Here is a 13,707-nt window from a genome sequence, read left to right on the forward strand (position 1 = left end):
ATGTGTGCTCCTAATCCATTGATAGGTTTGATGCAATGAATGTGTTTGCATGTCTGCACTATGCATGTTACAGGGCCAGAGTTAGGACACCTATGTTTACCTGGGTACTTCTGCGCAGTATAGGTGACTAAGCATAAGAATGCATTCTTCTGTGAACTAAAACCCTGGCTTTTAATTTAGCTGTAGGGATAACAGTTGTGCCTGGATGAGTGAATCTGTGAATGCATTTGTTTGAACATTTGCATGTGAGTGTGCGAAGGGTTAATAGATTTTTGCTGTTTTCTAGCCACACCCCCTTCAGCACCTCCCTTTCCCTAATAATTTATTTAATGTCCTAACTAGAGGCGATGTGCCTGGATATTTGTATTTTTATTTTACTACTGACCCCTGTGGCTATGGTCTAATTCAGTGCACTCCCTCCTTCCCCTGTATGTGTTTGTCAGCATGCACACAGCTTATGCTGGTGTATGTGCATGGTGCACATGGATACATTACGTTAGCTCCCTTGTGCGATTGGTAAGATGCACCGTCTTTCCCAGGAGAGGAAGTTTGGATGTGTGCTCCTAATCCATTGATAGGTTTGATGCAATGAATGTGTTTGCATGTCTGCACTATGCATGTTACAGGGCCAGAGTTAGGACACCTATGTTTACCTGGGTACTTCTGCGCAGTATAGGTGACTAAGCATAAGAATGCATTCTTCTGTGAACTAAAACCCTGGCTTTTAATTTAGCTGTAGGGATAACAGTTGTGCCTGGATGAGTGAATCTGTGAATGCATTTGTTTGAACATTTGCATGTGAGTGTGCGAAGGGTTAATAGATTTTTGCTGTTTTCTAGCCACACCCCCTTCAGCACCTCCCTTTCCCTAATAATTTATTTAATGTCCTAACTAGAGGCGATGTGCCTGGATATTTGTATTTTTATTTTACTACTGACCCCTGTGGCTATGGTCTAATTCAGTGCACTCCCTCCTTCCCCTGTATGTGTTTGTCAGCATGCACACAGCTTATGCTGGTGTATGTGCATGGTGCACATGGATACATTACGTTAGCTCCCTTGTGCGATTGGTAAGATGCACCGTCTTTCCCAGGAGAGGAAGTTTGGATGTGTGCTCCTAATCCATTGATAGGTTTGATGCAATGAATGTGTTTGCATGTCTGCACTATGCATGTTACAGGGCCAGAGTTAGGACACCTATGTTTACCTGGGTACTTCTGCGCAGTATAGGTGACTAAGCATAAGAATGCATTCTTCTGTGAACTAAAACCCTGGCTTTTAATTTAGCTGTAGGGATAACAGTTGTGCCTGGATGAGTGAATCTGTGAATGCATTTGTTTGAACATTTGCATGTGAGTGTGCGAAGGGTTAATAGATTTTTGCTGTTTTCTAGCCACACCCCCTTCAGCACCTCCCTTTCCCTAATAATTTATTTAATGTCCTAACTAGAGGCGATGTGCCTGGATATTTGTATTTTTATTTTACTACTGACCACTGTGGCTATGGTCTAATTCAGTGCACTCCCTTCTTCCCCTGTATGTGTTTGTCAGCATGCACACAGCTTATGCTGGTGTATGTGCATGGTGCACATGGATACATTACTTTAGCTCCCTTGTGCGATTGGTAAGATGCACCGTCTTTCCCAGGAGAGGAAGTTTGGATGTGTGCTCCTAATCCATTGATAGGTTTGATGCAATGAATGTGTTTGCATGTCTGCACTATGCATGTTACAGGGCCAGAGTTAGGACACCTATGTTTACCTGGGTACTTCTGCGCAGTATAGGTGACTAAGCATAAGAATGCATTCTTCTGTGAACTAAAACCCTGGCTTTTAATTTAGCTGTAGGGATAACAGTTGTGCCTGGATGAGTGAATCTGTGAATGCATTTGTTTGAACATTTGCATGTAAGTGTGCGAAGGGTTAATAGATTTTTGCTGTTTTCTAGCCACACCCCCTTCAGCACCTCCCTTTCCCTAATAATTTATTTAATGTCCTAACTAGAGGCGATGTGCCTGGATATTTGTATTTTTATTTTACTACTGACCCCTGTGGCTATGGTCTAATTCAGTGCACTCCCTCCTTCCCCTGTATGTGTTTGTCAGCATGCACACAGCTTATGCTGGTGTATGTGCATGGTGCACATGGATACATTACGTTAGCTCCCTTGTGCGATTGGTAAGATGCACCGTCTTTCCCAGGAGAGGAAGTTTGGATGTGTGCTCCTAATCCATTGATAGGTTTGATGCAATGAATGTGTTTGCATGTCTGCACTATGCATGTTACAGGGCCAGAGTTAGGACACCTATGTTTACCTGGGTACTTCTGCGCAGTATAGGTGACTAAGCATAAGAATGCATTCTTCTGTGAACTAAAACCCTGGCTTTTAATTTAGCTGTAGGGATAACAGTTGTGCCTGGATGAGTGAATCTGTGAATGCATTTGTTTGAACATTTGCATGTGAGTGTGCGAAGGGTTAATAGATTTTTGCTGTTTTCTAGCCACACCCCCTTCAGCACCTCCCTTTCCCTAATAATTTATTTAATGTCCTAACTAGAGGCGATGTGCCTGGATATTTGTATTTTTATTTTATCTAGCTGGGGGGACACCTGTCACTATCTAGCTGGGGGGACACCTGTCACTATCTAGCTGGGGGGGCACCTGTCACTATCTAGCTGGGGGGGCACCTGTCACTATCTAGCTGGGGGGGCACCTGTCACTATCTAGCTGGGGGAGGGCACCTGTCGTCTATCTAGCTGGGGGGACACCTGTCACTAGCTGGGGGGACACCTGTCACTATCTAGCTGGGGGGGCACCTGTCACTATCTAGCTGGGGGGCATCTGTCACTATCTAGCTGGGGGACACCTGTCACTAGCTGGGGTACACCTGTCACTAGCTGGGGGGGCACCTGTCACTATCTAGCTGGGGGGACACCTGTCACTAGCTGGGGGGACACCTGTCACTATCTTGCTGGGGGGCATCTGTCACTATCTAGCTGGGGGACACCTGTCACTAGCTGGGGTACACCTGTCACTAGCTGGGGGGGCACCTGTCACTATCTAGCTGGGGGGGCACCTGTCACTATCTAGCTGGGGGGGGCACCTGTCACTATCTAGCTGGGAGGGCACCTGTCACTATCTAGCTGGGGGGGACACCTGTCACTACCTAACTGGGGGGGCATCTGTCACTACCTCAACTGGGGGGGCACCTGTCACTACCTCACTTGGGGGGGCACCTGTCACTACCTCAACTGGGGGGGCACCTGTCACTATCTAACTGGGGGGCACCTGTCACTACCTCAGCTAAGGGGGGGGTGGCCTGTCTCTAACTGGGGGGGCACCTGTCACTACCTCATCCGGCCACACCACAGCATCACCGCCATCCCGGCCACAGCAGCACCGCAAGGCAATTCAGCCCACACATCATCCCCAATCTGGCCCAAAACACTATTGCCAGGCACAACAGCCAGTAGAGGAGAATTTAGAAGCCAGCTGAGAGGTGTCTACCATATTAAAGGGGCATTCTGCTTATTTATTTGAAATGCTGTCTATTTATGTGCCTCATGACTGCTGAATTTGTCATGTTGGGGGCCTCATGATTGCTGAATTTGTCTTGTTGGGGGCCTCATGATTTGTTGGGGGCATCACGATTGCTGAATTTGTCTTGTTGGGGGCCTCAAGATTGCTGAATGTGTCTTGTTGGGGGCCTCATGATTTTTTGGGGGCCTCATGATTGCTAAATTTGTCTTGTTGGGGGCATCATGATTGCTGAATGTGTCTTGTTGGGGGCCTCATGATTGCTGAATTTGTCTTGTTGGGGGCCTCATGATTTGTTGGGGGCCTCATGATTGCTGAATTTGTCTTGTTGGGGGTCACATGATTGCAAACTGTTAAACTATGGAAAAGCTGAATCGTCATCATGAGACAATAGCATTAAACCTACTTTTTTAGTTTTATAAAACGGAAAATAAAACTGGGAGGTTCTAAAAAAACACATTTTTCAGGAGTAGGATGGATGAAATTGTTTATCTTCACAGTTTATTTTAAACTTGGATTTTCCATAATGTTCATGTATGAGTTAAAACGTTTGTATGTAGTTTAAATTGCTGTTGCCACTTTGCGATAGATAAGTAACTTTTGGGTTTGCAGTTTGGACACTCAGCCTCCAAAAGGTTCACCACCACTGTCCTAATCTAATGTCCCACATTGCTAAGTTCATGTAAATTTGTCTCCACCCGTGGCCACACCCGCATTCTGGTCCATGGCCACACCCATACGCACAACGTAACCCTCGTGGTTTCAACTTCACCAAAATTTTAAATTGCATTTTGTGGAATGTGCTGCCAATCTAATTGTCCTTTAATTGCATTTTTTTTCCTGGGGTGGGGGGGGGGGGGGGCGGTCGGGGGGTCTGCAGCTCTAGCAAGAACCTTCGGCCCTCCACCATGGGGTCTGAAAAAAACATGGCCCTCCATGCCCATGAAGTTGGACAGCACTGTGTTAGATCATTGCAGAGGCCAGCAAGACGTTACTTTTTATACCTATGACCCTGTGGGCAAGGCCCACATTTGCAACCTGCAAAATTGTCATAGAGATATGACAAGGTTTGACGGTCATAGTAAAGCAAGGTAACTTGACACAGGCCTCTACCTTCGTGTTTATGGGAGAAATACAGACTCGTCAACTCCAAGTATTCTAAAGGTGGGTTCAACATGTTAAGCACAAGAAAATATATTATTTTCTAAGGGAAAACAAATACACATGATGGAAGTTACATAGATACTGTGTGGACCTGAGGCAGTTGTGCATGTTAATTATACATCTTGTGATTTGTGTTTGAATTAGATTGTTTTTCTTCTGAATAGCATGTGTTCCTATACTGCTGAGTAGAACTTCTGGCTACATTTAAAATATATTTACAATCATAGCATGTATAAAAAGTTTAATAACAAATACAGATTTGATGCTCTTTGGTGATATATATCGTGTGGTTTATGATATGCACAATTTATTTTGGCCATAGGTAATTTTTTTTTATTATGTTTGAATGTACAAAAAACAAAGTATGCATGTTTTTTTTAGTGCTTTTGATCATTTCTTTCTGAATATGATTGCATATTGTGGTGCCTTAGTTAGTGAATCATTTTATTATAAGTACCTTATATTATCTATATATTCTAATAAAGTATTTGTGCCAAACAAGTACTGCAAGCACTGCACAATCAAAGGAAGTTCTGCAGGTGCACAAGCAGCTGTGTGTCATGGTTTCCCTTTTATTATGTGAATGATTGAATGGATCTACTTCATCTACTGGTATGCTGCATAATTATAGCTTTATACATTTATGGCCTCTTTCATGCAAGAGAAAACCTTTTTCTTCCCTTATTTGCACTTCGAATGCCCAATCCAGGTACTCTAAACAAAAATGGTCCTAGTCTAATTCTAGTCTGGATGGATGGATTGGTAGATAGATAGATAGATAGATAGATAGATAGATAGATAGATAGATAGATAGACACAATACAACTGTTCCTTTTTCAGAAAACATTCCCTCTTTTGTTATTGTGGCCCTTTTTATTCCTCATCTGTCCAACTTTAATGACTGACTTACAGATTTATATGAATACATGTATTTCTATACTAAAATGTGTTAATGTTACTCTAAACCTCATTACCATTCTCTAAGTTGGTGTATAGCTTATTTTCAAATAACATGAAGGAAATGAAGTGATGATAGAAAGGACATGTGTGGTTTGAATTATGAAGCGAGTGTCGTACTGTGTTAGCCATCAGTAAAAGCAAGAAGTTTTGAATCCATGGTATCATCCTGATTCAAAACATTTTGAATTACGAAAATATAGATTTTGCTCACAAATTCTTTGCAGTATGAGTGGGCAGGGATGGCAGCCTCATACAACTGCTAGACTGAACTTAGCCAAGATGGCTGATTGGGGCTGTCTCACTGATAATCTAGCATGGTCACTTGAAGACTTGTCATGCCAGATCTTTACAGCTGAGCTTTTACTTTAGATAACATAGTAAATAAAATATCTTATTTTTACAATACTCATTAAGTGGTTTACACAATGTTTACCAATTGTGAGCTCTTATGGAAACCTCATCCTGATTTTATTTTTTTTATTATAATACATTTTTTTCCCAACAAAATATTTATTGAAACATATTTGAAAAACAGTACAGTATCGCCAATGAAAGAGCCAAAACAAACTTGGCAGGTATCAAGTTGCACATAAGTTAATACAAACAGTGTACATCACATTAGTGCAGTTATTTAGGATACATTTTTACTGGTTTTAAATAAAAGGAAAAAAAGCAAAGAAAAATATAGCAGTAGACCATAGGAAAAAAAAGCATTCCAGAGATAAAGTACTTAATGCAAACCTGTGACTTTAGGGGAGGGAAAAGTCAGATCCTTACCATGGTAGTGGGAACTTCCTGGATCCTCAAAGTGACAAGGTGAATCTGTAACGATCGATGTAACACAGAGAGGGTCTGATTACCGGTGAACTGCAGTATCACCGAGAATACAGAATATACCCGATTATTGGTGATCTGCAGTATCACCGATAATCAGATATATCTACTAACCTCTGGACACCTGAGATAGCAAGTGAGTGATTGAGTGTAACAGTAACACAGTGGACTGTACCTAAGGAGTAGGTACAGAGGCAGTAAGGAATACTGCACAGAAGAAAGCTCCTTCCGTAAGCCTAGACTCTCCCGGGGGAGGAGCTAAGCAGAATGTGGGAAGGACAGAGCGTGAGTGACACCAATGAGCAGGTGTCACTAACAGATCTGGGAACTGCCTCTAACAGTAAGGCTAGTTCTCGAGGTCGGCCATGCCAGGTCGTCAACACACAGACAGATAAGGTACAGATTCAGAAAGCAGATACGGAATCCAATAGCAGGCAGGGTCAGGCAACGGGGAATCAGAATAACGAGGTACAGAATCAGGAGGCAGGTACAGAGTCCAGGAACGAGCAGAGATTGGCAACAGGATATCAGAAATAGCAAGGTACAAGATCAGAGTTTAGAGGAATAGTCAGGCAGGCAGAAGGTCATAACAAATAATATAATTCAATATTCCTAATGCTAAGGTGTGAACTCCTTGATGTCAACACCTTTGGAAACTATGCTAGAACACAGAAACAGACAAGGCCTGAGTGCTACCACGTAGTGATCGCAACGACAGACAACCAGAGAATGACCAGCACCCAGTATATATACTATAGCGCTCTCCAGCGCCACCCTAAGTGCTGGACCAATGAAAAGTGGTGGAGATGTCAGCTGACCAGCTTGGTCAGCTGACCTTCTTCCGGCTGTCATATAAACTCTGCCTCTCAGCGCTCGCGCGCGTCATTCTGAACCTGTGTGGACTATCAATCCCAGCCACACCAGTCACGTTTTGCAATGTCTCTGCTGGCCTGCACGCGGGGTGAGACGCACCGCTATCTGCACATGCGGTGGCCTCCCCGCGCCTGGTAAGACCGTCAGTAGCAGGCCTGTGCGCGCAAACCGCCGCGTCCTACGCGGCGTTTTTTCCGCGTTCCGCTATGCCAGCCGCGGAAACAGCCGCCTCATCCTGCGTCCAGAGGCGGCTTTTCCGCGTTTCTTCACAGTACCCCCCCCCTGAGGAGTGGACTCCAGACAGCTCCTTCCAGGCTTCTCAGGATGTAAAGCGTGGAATTCCCTTCTCAGTTTGTCAGCATGCCTGCGATATTCTGGTACCCATGATCTCTCCTCAATACCATACCCTTTCCAATGAACCAGATATTGTACTGAGTTCTGAACTATGCGTAAGTCTAAAATCTTCTCTACCTCGTACTCAGGTTGGTCATCTATCATCACAGGAGGAGGAGGAGTGGGACCCACATGGACTGCTGGCTTAAGCAGAGACACATGAAAGGATCTTACGCCATGCATACTGGCAGGAAGATCAATGGCATAAGTAACATTGTTGATCTCTCTAGTTACTGGAAATGGACCCACAAACCTGGGCCCCAACTTGGCTGAAGGCTGTTTCAAGGTCAAGTGACGTGTGGACACCCAGACTAAGTCTCCTGGTTGAAAACTCCACTATAAGGAACGTCTTTTGTCAGCTTGACCTTTCTGACTTTGAAACGCCTTCTCTAAATAATTTTTCACGATCCACCACACGTCCTTAAATGACTTTTGCCAGGCCTCCAGAGCTGGAAACGGAGTGGAAGCGATTGGCAATGGGGAAAATTTGGGCAGCTTCCCAGTAACTATCTGAAATGGACAGAATCCCGTGGAAGAACTTTTCAAATTATTGTGCGCAAATTCTGCGAAGGGCAAAAACTTGACCCAATCATTTTGCGCTTCTGCAATGTAACACCTCAAGAATTGTTCCAATGATTGGTTGACTCTCTCAGTCTGACCATTGGTCTGTGGGTGGTAGCCCGATGAAAATGACAGTTCCATGCCCATTTGGTGACAAAATGCCCTCCAAAATCTCGAAACAAATTAGACTCCCCGATCTGACACAATGTTTTCCGGAATTCCACGCAATCGGAAAACGTGGATGATGAACAAATCGGCCAACTCCTGGGCCGAGGGGAGTCCTTTCAAGGGCACAAAATGGGCCATTTTACTAAAGCGGTCGACTACCACCCAAATGACCGACATGCCCTCAGACCTGGGAAGCAGGTCCATGGCTCACTCAGGGTGGGCAAGGGCTGCAACGTTCCCACAGGTGCCAGCCGGGAGGGCTTACTTTTTGCACACACCGCACACTCTCTAACATACTCCTTGCAATCCGTTGCCAGAGAAGGCCACCAAGCGCACCTGGCAACAAGATCCTGTGTTCTGGAGGCCCCAGGATGTCCCGCATTTCTGTGTGAATGGAACATCTGTAAGATCTGAAGACGGAATGGCAGTGGTATAAACATAACCCCTTCAGGCTTCCCCTCCGGAATGTCCTGCTGAAATTGCTCTAACGTCTCCGTCCAGTCTTCCCATGTCTCAGTTGTTGCTAGAACCAGTCTTTGTGGGACAATGGTCTCTGGGGTAGAGAGCTGTGCTGTCTCTGGCTCAAAGCATCTGGACAGGGCATCTGCCTTACTGTTCTTGCTACCTGGAGTGTACGTAATTATAAATCTGAACCTCGAGAAGAACAAAGACCATCGAGCCTGACGGGGGCTTAATCTCTTAGCTCCCTCGATGTATTCCAAATTTTTGTGATCAGTGCAAACTGTGATCGTATGTTCTGCTCCTTCCAACCAATGACGCCATTCTTCAAAGGCCAACTTGATGGCCAGGAGCTCCCTGTTGCCTATGTCATAGTTTCTCTCTGCCGGAGAGAACCTACGAGAAAAATAGGCACATGGGTGTAATCTACCCTGCAACCCTGATCGCTGAGACAGCACAGCCCCTACCCCGACCTCCGAGGCGTCCACCTCAACAATAAAGGGATAGGAAGTGTCAACGTGTCTTAGGATGGGTGCAGAGCAAAACAAGTTTTTTAAAGTGGAGCTTCTGGAGACCAGTGGGTAGTATCTGCCCCTTTTTTAGTGAGACTGGTGAGGGGTGCAATGACCGTGGAGTACCCCTTTATGAACCTTCTATAGTAATTGGCAAAGCCTAAGAATCTCTGAAGAGACTTTAACCCCACAGGTTGTGGCCATTCCAGCACGGCAGAGACCTTGGCAGGGTCCATAGACAGGCCTGAGGTGGAAATTATGTACCCTAAAAAGGTGACAGATGTCACCTCGAAGATGCATTTCTCCAATTTAGCGTAAAGCATGTTTTGTCTGAGTTTGTCCAATACAAATTTGACATGTGACCTGTGCTCAGAGAGGTTGTCTGAAAACATAAGTATGTCATCCAGGTATACTAACATAAATCTGCCCAACACCTCTCTGAATTGATTAATTCCTGGAAGACGGCTGGGGCGTTACACAGCCCGAAGGGCATCACCAAGTACTCGTAATGTCCGTCGGGCGTGTTAAAGGCTGTCTTCTATTCATCGCCCTTTCTAATCCGCACCAGGTTGTATGCACCCCGCAAATCTAATTTCGAAAAGATCTTAGTGTTGGTAACTTGTGTGAACAGGTCATCTATCAGGGGCAGAGGGTAGCGATTCTTCACTGTGATTTTATTCAGGCCCCGGTAATCTATGCATGGCCGCAGGCCTCCGTCTTTTTTCTTAACAAAAAAGAACCCCGCGCCAGCGGGCGACCGAGAGGGGTGAATAAACCCCTTGGCTAAATTCTCCCGAATGTACTCCTGCATGGCCGCTTTCTCTGGCCCAGATAAATTGTAGAGATGACCCCTTGGGGGCATACAACCAGATCGGAGATCGATGGGGCAATTAAACGGGCGATGTGGAGGTAACATATCAGCAGCCTTGGGACAGAACACATCTGAATACTCGGAATATTGTACTGGTACCCCCTCCACATGAATCCTGGTCTGGCCCAATGTCACCTTCCCTAAACATTGCTGGAAACAATGGGTTGACCAGCTAGTTAACTGCCCAGTGGTCCAATCGATCTGTGGAGAGTGAAGGTGCAACCATGGCATGCCAAGGATGATTGTGGAGGTGGCCATGTGCAACACAAAAAACCGCAATCTCTCGGTGTGCAGTACCCCTATAGTGACTTCCACCTCTGGTGTCTGAGACAGCGGATGATTACTTTGCAGGGGGGAATCATCTACTGCCGTAACCTGAATGGGTGGTTTTACCGGGGTGACCGGAATACCTAATTTCCTAGCAAATTCAAAATCCATAAAATTTGCTGCAGAGCCTGAATCAACAAAGGCCTTGGAATCCTCGGTTTTATCTTCCCATGTAACAGTATAAGGAAGAAGTAACCGTTTATCTTCTAGGGGTAAGAGACGCGCGCCTAGGGTGTTACCCCCTACAACTCCTAGGCGGTAGCGTTTCCCGACTTATTGGGACAATTACGTACTCTATGACCCCCCCTCTGCGCAGTAAAGACACAGCTGCTCAGACATCCTACGTCTTTGCTCCACTTGGGATAGCTTTGACCGACCAATCTGCATTGGTTCGGGTGGAGGCGAGACAGGAGGAGGTGGAGTTACTGGAGGCGCAGCGTAGGACACCATTCTTACATGACTACTACCCCGGGTCTGTTTCTGATAGCGCAGTCTGCGGTCGACTCAAATGGCCGATGAAATGACCTCATCGACAATTTTAGGTTCAGGCAGACTTAACATGAGATCTGAGACCTCATCTGACAACCCTGATAAGAAACAATCTAAGAGGGCATAGGTGTCCCACCTGGCTGAAACTGACCACCTTCTAAATTCGGCTGCGTAATCTTCGACCGGACCCTTGCCTTGACGCAAAAGCTTGAGCTTCCGCTCAGAGGTCGCAGCAAGGTCTGGGTCGTCGTAAATTACCGCCATAGCTTTAAAAAATTCATCTACTGAGGCGAGGGCTAAGTCTCTGGTGGGCAAACTGTACGCCCACGTCTGAGAATCGCCTGATAACAAAGTCTTAATAAATGTGACCCTTTGGGCCACAGTTCCAGAAGATCGGGGTCTCAACTCAAAATAAGATAACACTCTACTTCTAAAATTTCGGAAGTCAGATCTGTGACCAGAAAATTTCTCAGGTACAGGCAAACGTATGTCAGAGCTAGGAGGGGATTGCACCTCATCCACTGCTGTCTGGAGGGTTTGTAAAGAACCAGACTAGGCTTCAATCATAGTCTTGTGGCTACCCAGCACTTGGTTGATGTTTTCCACCGAAGTGGCAAGTGCGCCCAGACGGTCAGACGGTCTTCACAGAATCCTTGTGGAATGTTTTTTTTCTTCTGTAAAGTGAGTAGGGACATTAGATGATCTCCCAGATTGTTCTGGGGGAGAAGGCTGTATAATATCATAACCTAGGCTACTCTCCATTGGAGGAACATGACTAAAGGTATTCTGAATAATGTATTATGTTCTGCTATGTGTCCTTTTAGTTCCTCTTGAAGTAACAGCTGAGCGCATTCAGAGCCGGGACAAGGTCCTCCAGCACCCAAGGCTGAGACACCAAAGTGCGCCCCTCCATCCCTGTCACCCCAGTTGTCACACACTGATTGCTATTAGACTAAGAGGCGCCACAGGACCCACAACCTCCCTAACACCTTAATATCTAGTTATATGGCTTGCAGTCACTGCCATGTATCCCCTTTTCTTATTTCTTTCTGCTTCAAACACAATTAGGAATGACAGCTGAATGAATTCTGCGCCCCCTCCTACACTGCGCCCTGAGGCTGGAGCCTCTCCAGCCTATGCCTCGGCCCGGCCCTGAGCGCATTGTTCCTCTCCTAACCCTCCCTTTCCTCTAGTGCCAGTAAGCTGGAGCAAGGGTGAGATATTATTTTCCCACATCTAAGAGACATTAACCTTATGCCAAACTAGTAGAGTCTGGGAACTTGTGGGAAGAGTAATGTCTTAGTGAGTCTGAGACCGATCCAAACCAGCTCTTGTATTGGTTGTGTGATGGAAAACAGTTCTAGTTGAACCCACCTCATCAGGTTAACAGAGGAGGTCTAGTTCATAATATGATTCAGGTGTGTAGCCCAGTAGTAAAAGACAAGGTTAGGCATTCCTAGACCGCTACTGACCTTTATCATATAGAGGGTATCTATTACAACTTTGCTTTTCTGGTTTCTCCAAACAAATGCACTAAATGTATGCTGGAGTTTTTGGAAGAAAGCAAATGGTGTCTATATCTGGAGCATTTGCACGAGAAAAAGAATTCTAGGAATTTTAGGGAGGATGTTTAGTTTTAGAACACTTATTCTTCCCAGCCGGGGTCTATTGACTATCACAGACAATTGAGAATACAATGTCAGTATGCAAAAAAAAAGCGCCAATTGTCAGTGCTGTGCTTACTTTACCCTTTCCTAAGGATTAACTATATATATATATATATATATATATATATATATATATATATATATATACACATCAAAGGTCAGCGCAGGTTTAGAAAGTTATTGTATGTAGGGAATGGTAAATTCTTCACCACAATATATCAAATGCTCAGAGGTAGGTATCCGCCAAACATCAAAACTAGAAATATATATATATATATACACACAGTCCTTAATTCCAGCGGGTCGCGCTGCTCCTAGATCACCACTCCGTGTACAGTTTACAAAATTTAGCAACACTTGCGATCACTCCTCAATAGTCCTTCACTCTGTTCCAGTGTAGCCTTTATAAGAAAACGCCTTAAAGGGAAGGTCCAAGCAAAAAAAAAAATGAGTTTTACTTACCTGGGGCTTCTACCAGCCCCATGTAGCCATCCTGTGCCCTTGTAGTCACTCACTGCTGCTCCAGTCCCCCGCTGGCAGCTTTCTGACCTCGGAGGTCAGGGCCACATTGCATACATTTTTACGCATTCCAGCTAGTGCAGGAACAAAAATTTACGCGTTGCACCACTAACGCGTAAAAATGTATGCGTTAATGTTCCTGCACTAGCGGGAATGTGTAAAAATGTACGCAATTCGGCCCTGACCTCCGAGGTCAGAAAGCTGCCAGCGGGGGACTGGAGCAGCAGTGAGTGACTACGAGGGCACAGGATGGCTGCATGGGGCTGGTAGAAGCCCCAGGTAAGTGAAACTCATTTTTTTTTTTTTGCTTGAACCTTCCCTTTAAAGGGAAGGTTCAGGGATGCTGTGGAAAAAATAAAAATCCAAATCCACTTAC

General features: G+C 45.2%; 1 protein-coding gene across 1 annotated transcript in view; it reads right to left on the minus strand.

Moving 5' to 3' along the window:
* Nucleotides 1–13,707, minus strand: part of CDK19 (cyclin dependent kinase 19) — a 502,598-nt gene that overhangs the window by 290,066 nt on the left and 198,825 nt on the right. The window lies entirely within an intron of this gene.

Source organism: Hyperolius riggenbachi, chromosome 4, assembly GCF_040937935.1.
Source record: "Hyperolius riggenbachi isolate aHypRig1 chromosome 4, aHypRig1.pri, whole genome shotgun sequence".
Lineage (NCBI taxonomy): Eukaryota > Metazoa > Chordata > Amphibia > Anura > Hyperoliidae > Hyperolius > Hyperolius riggenbachi.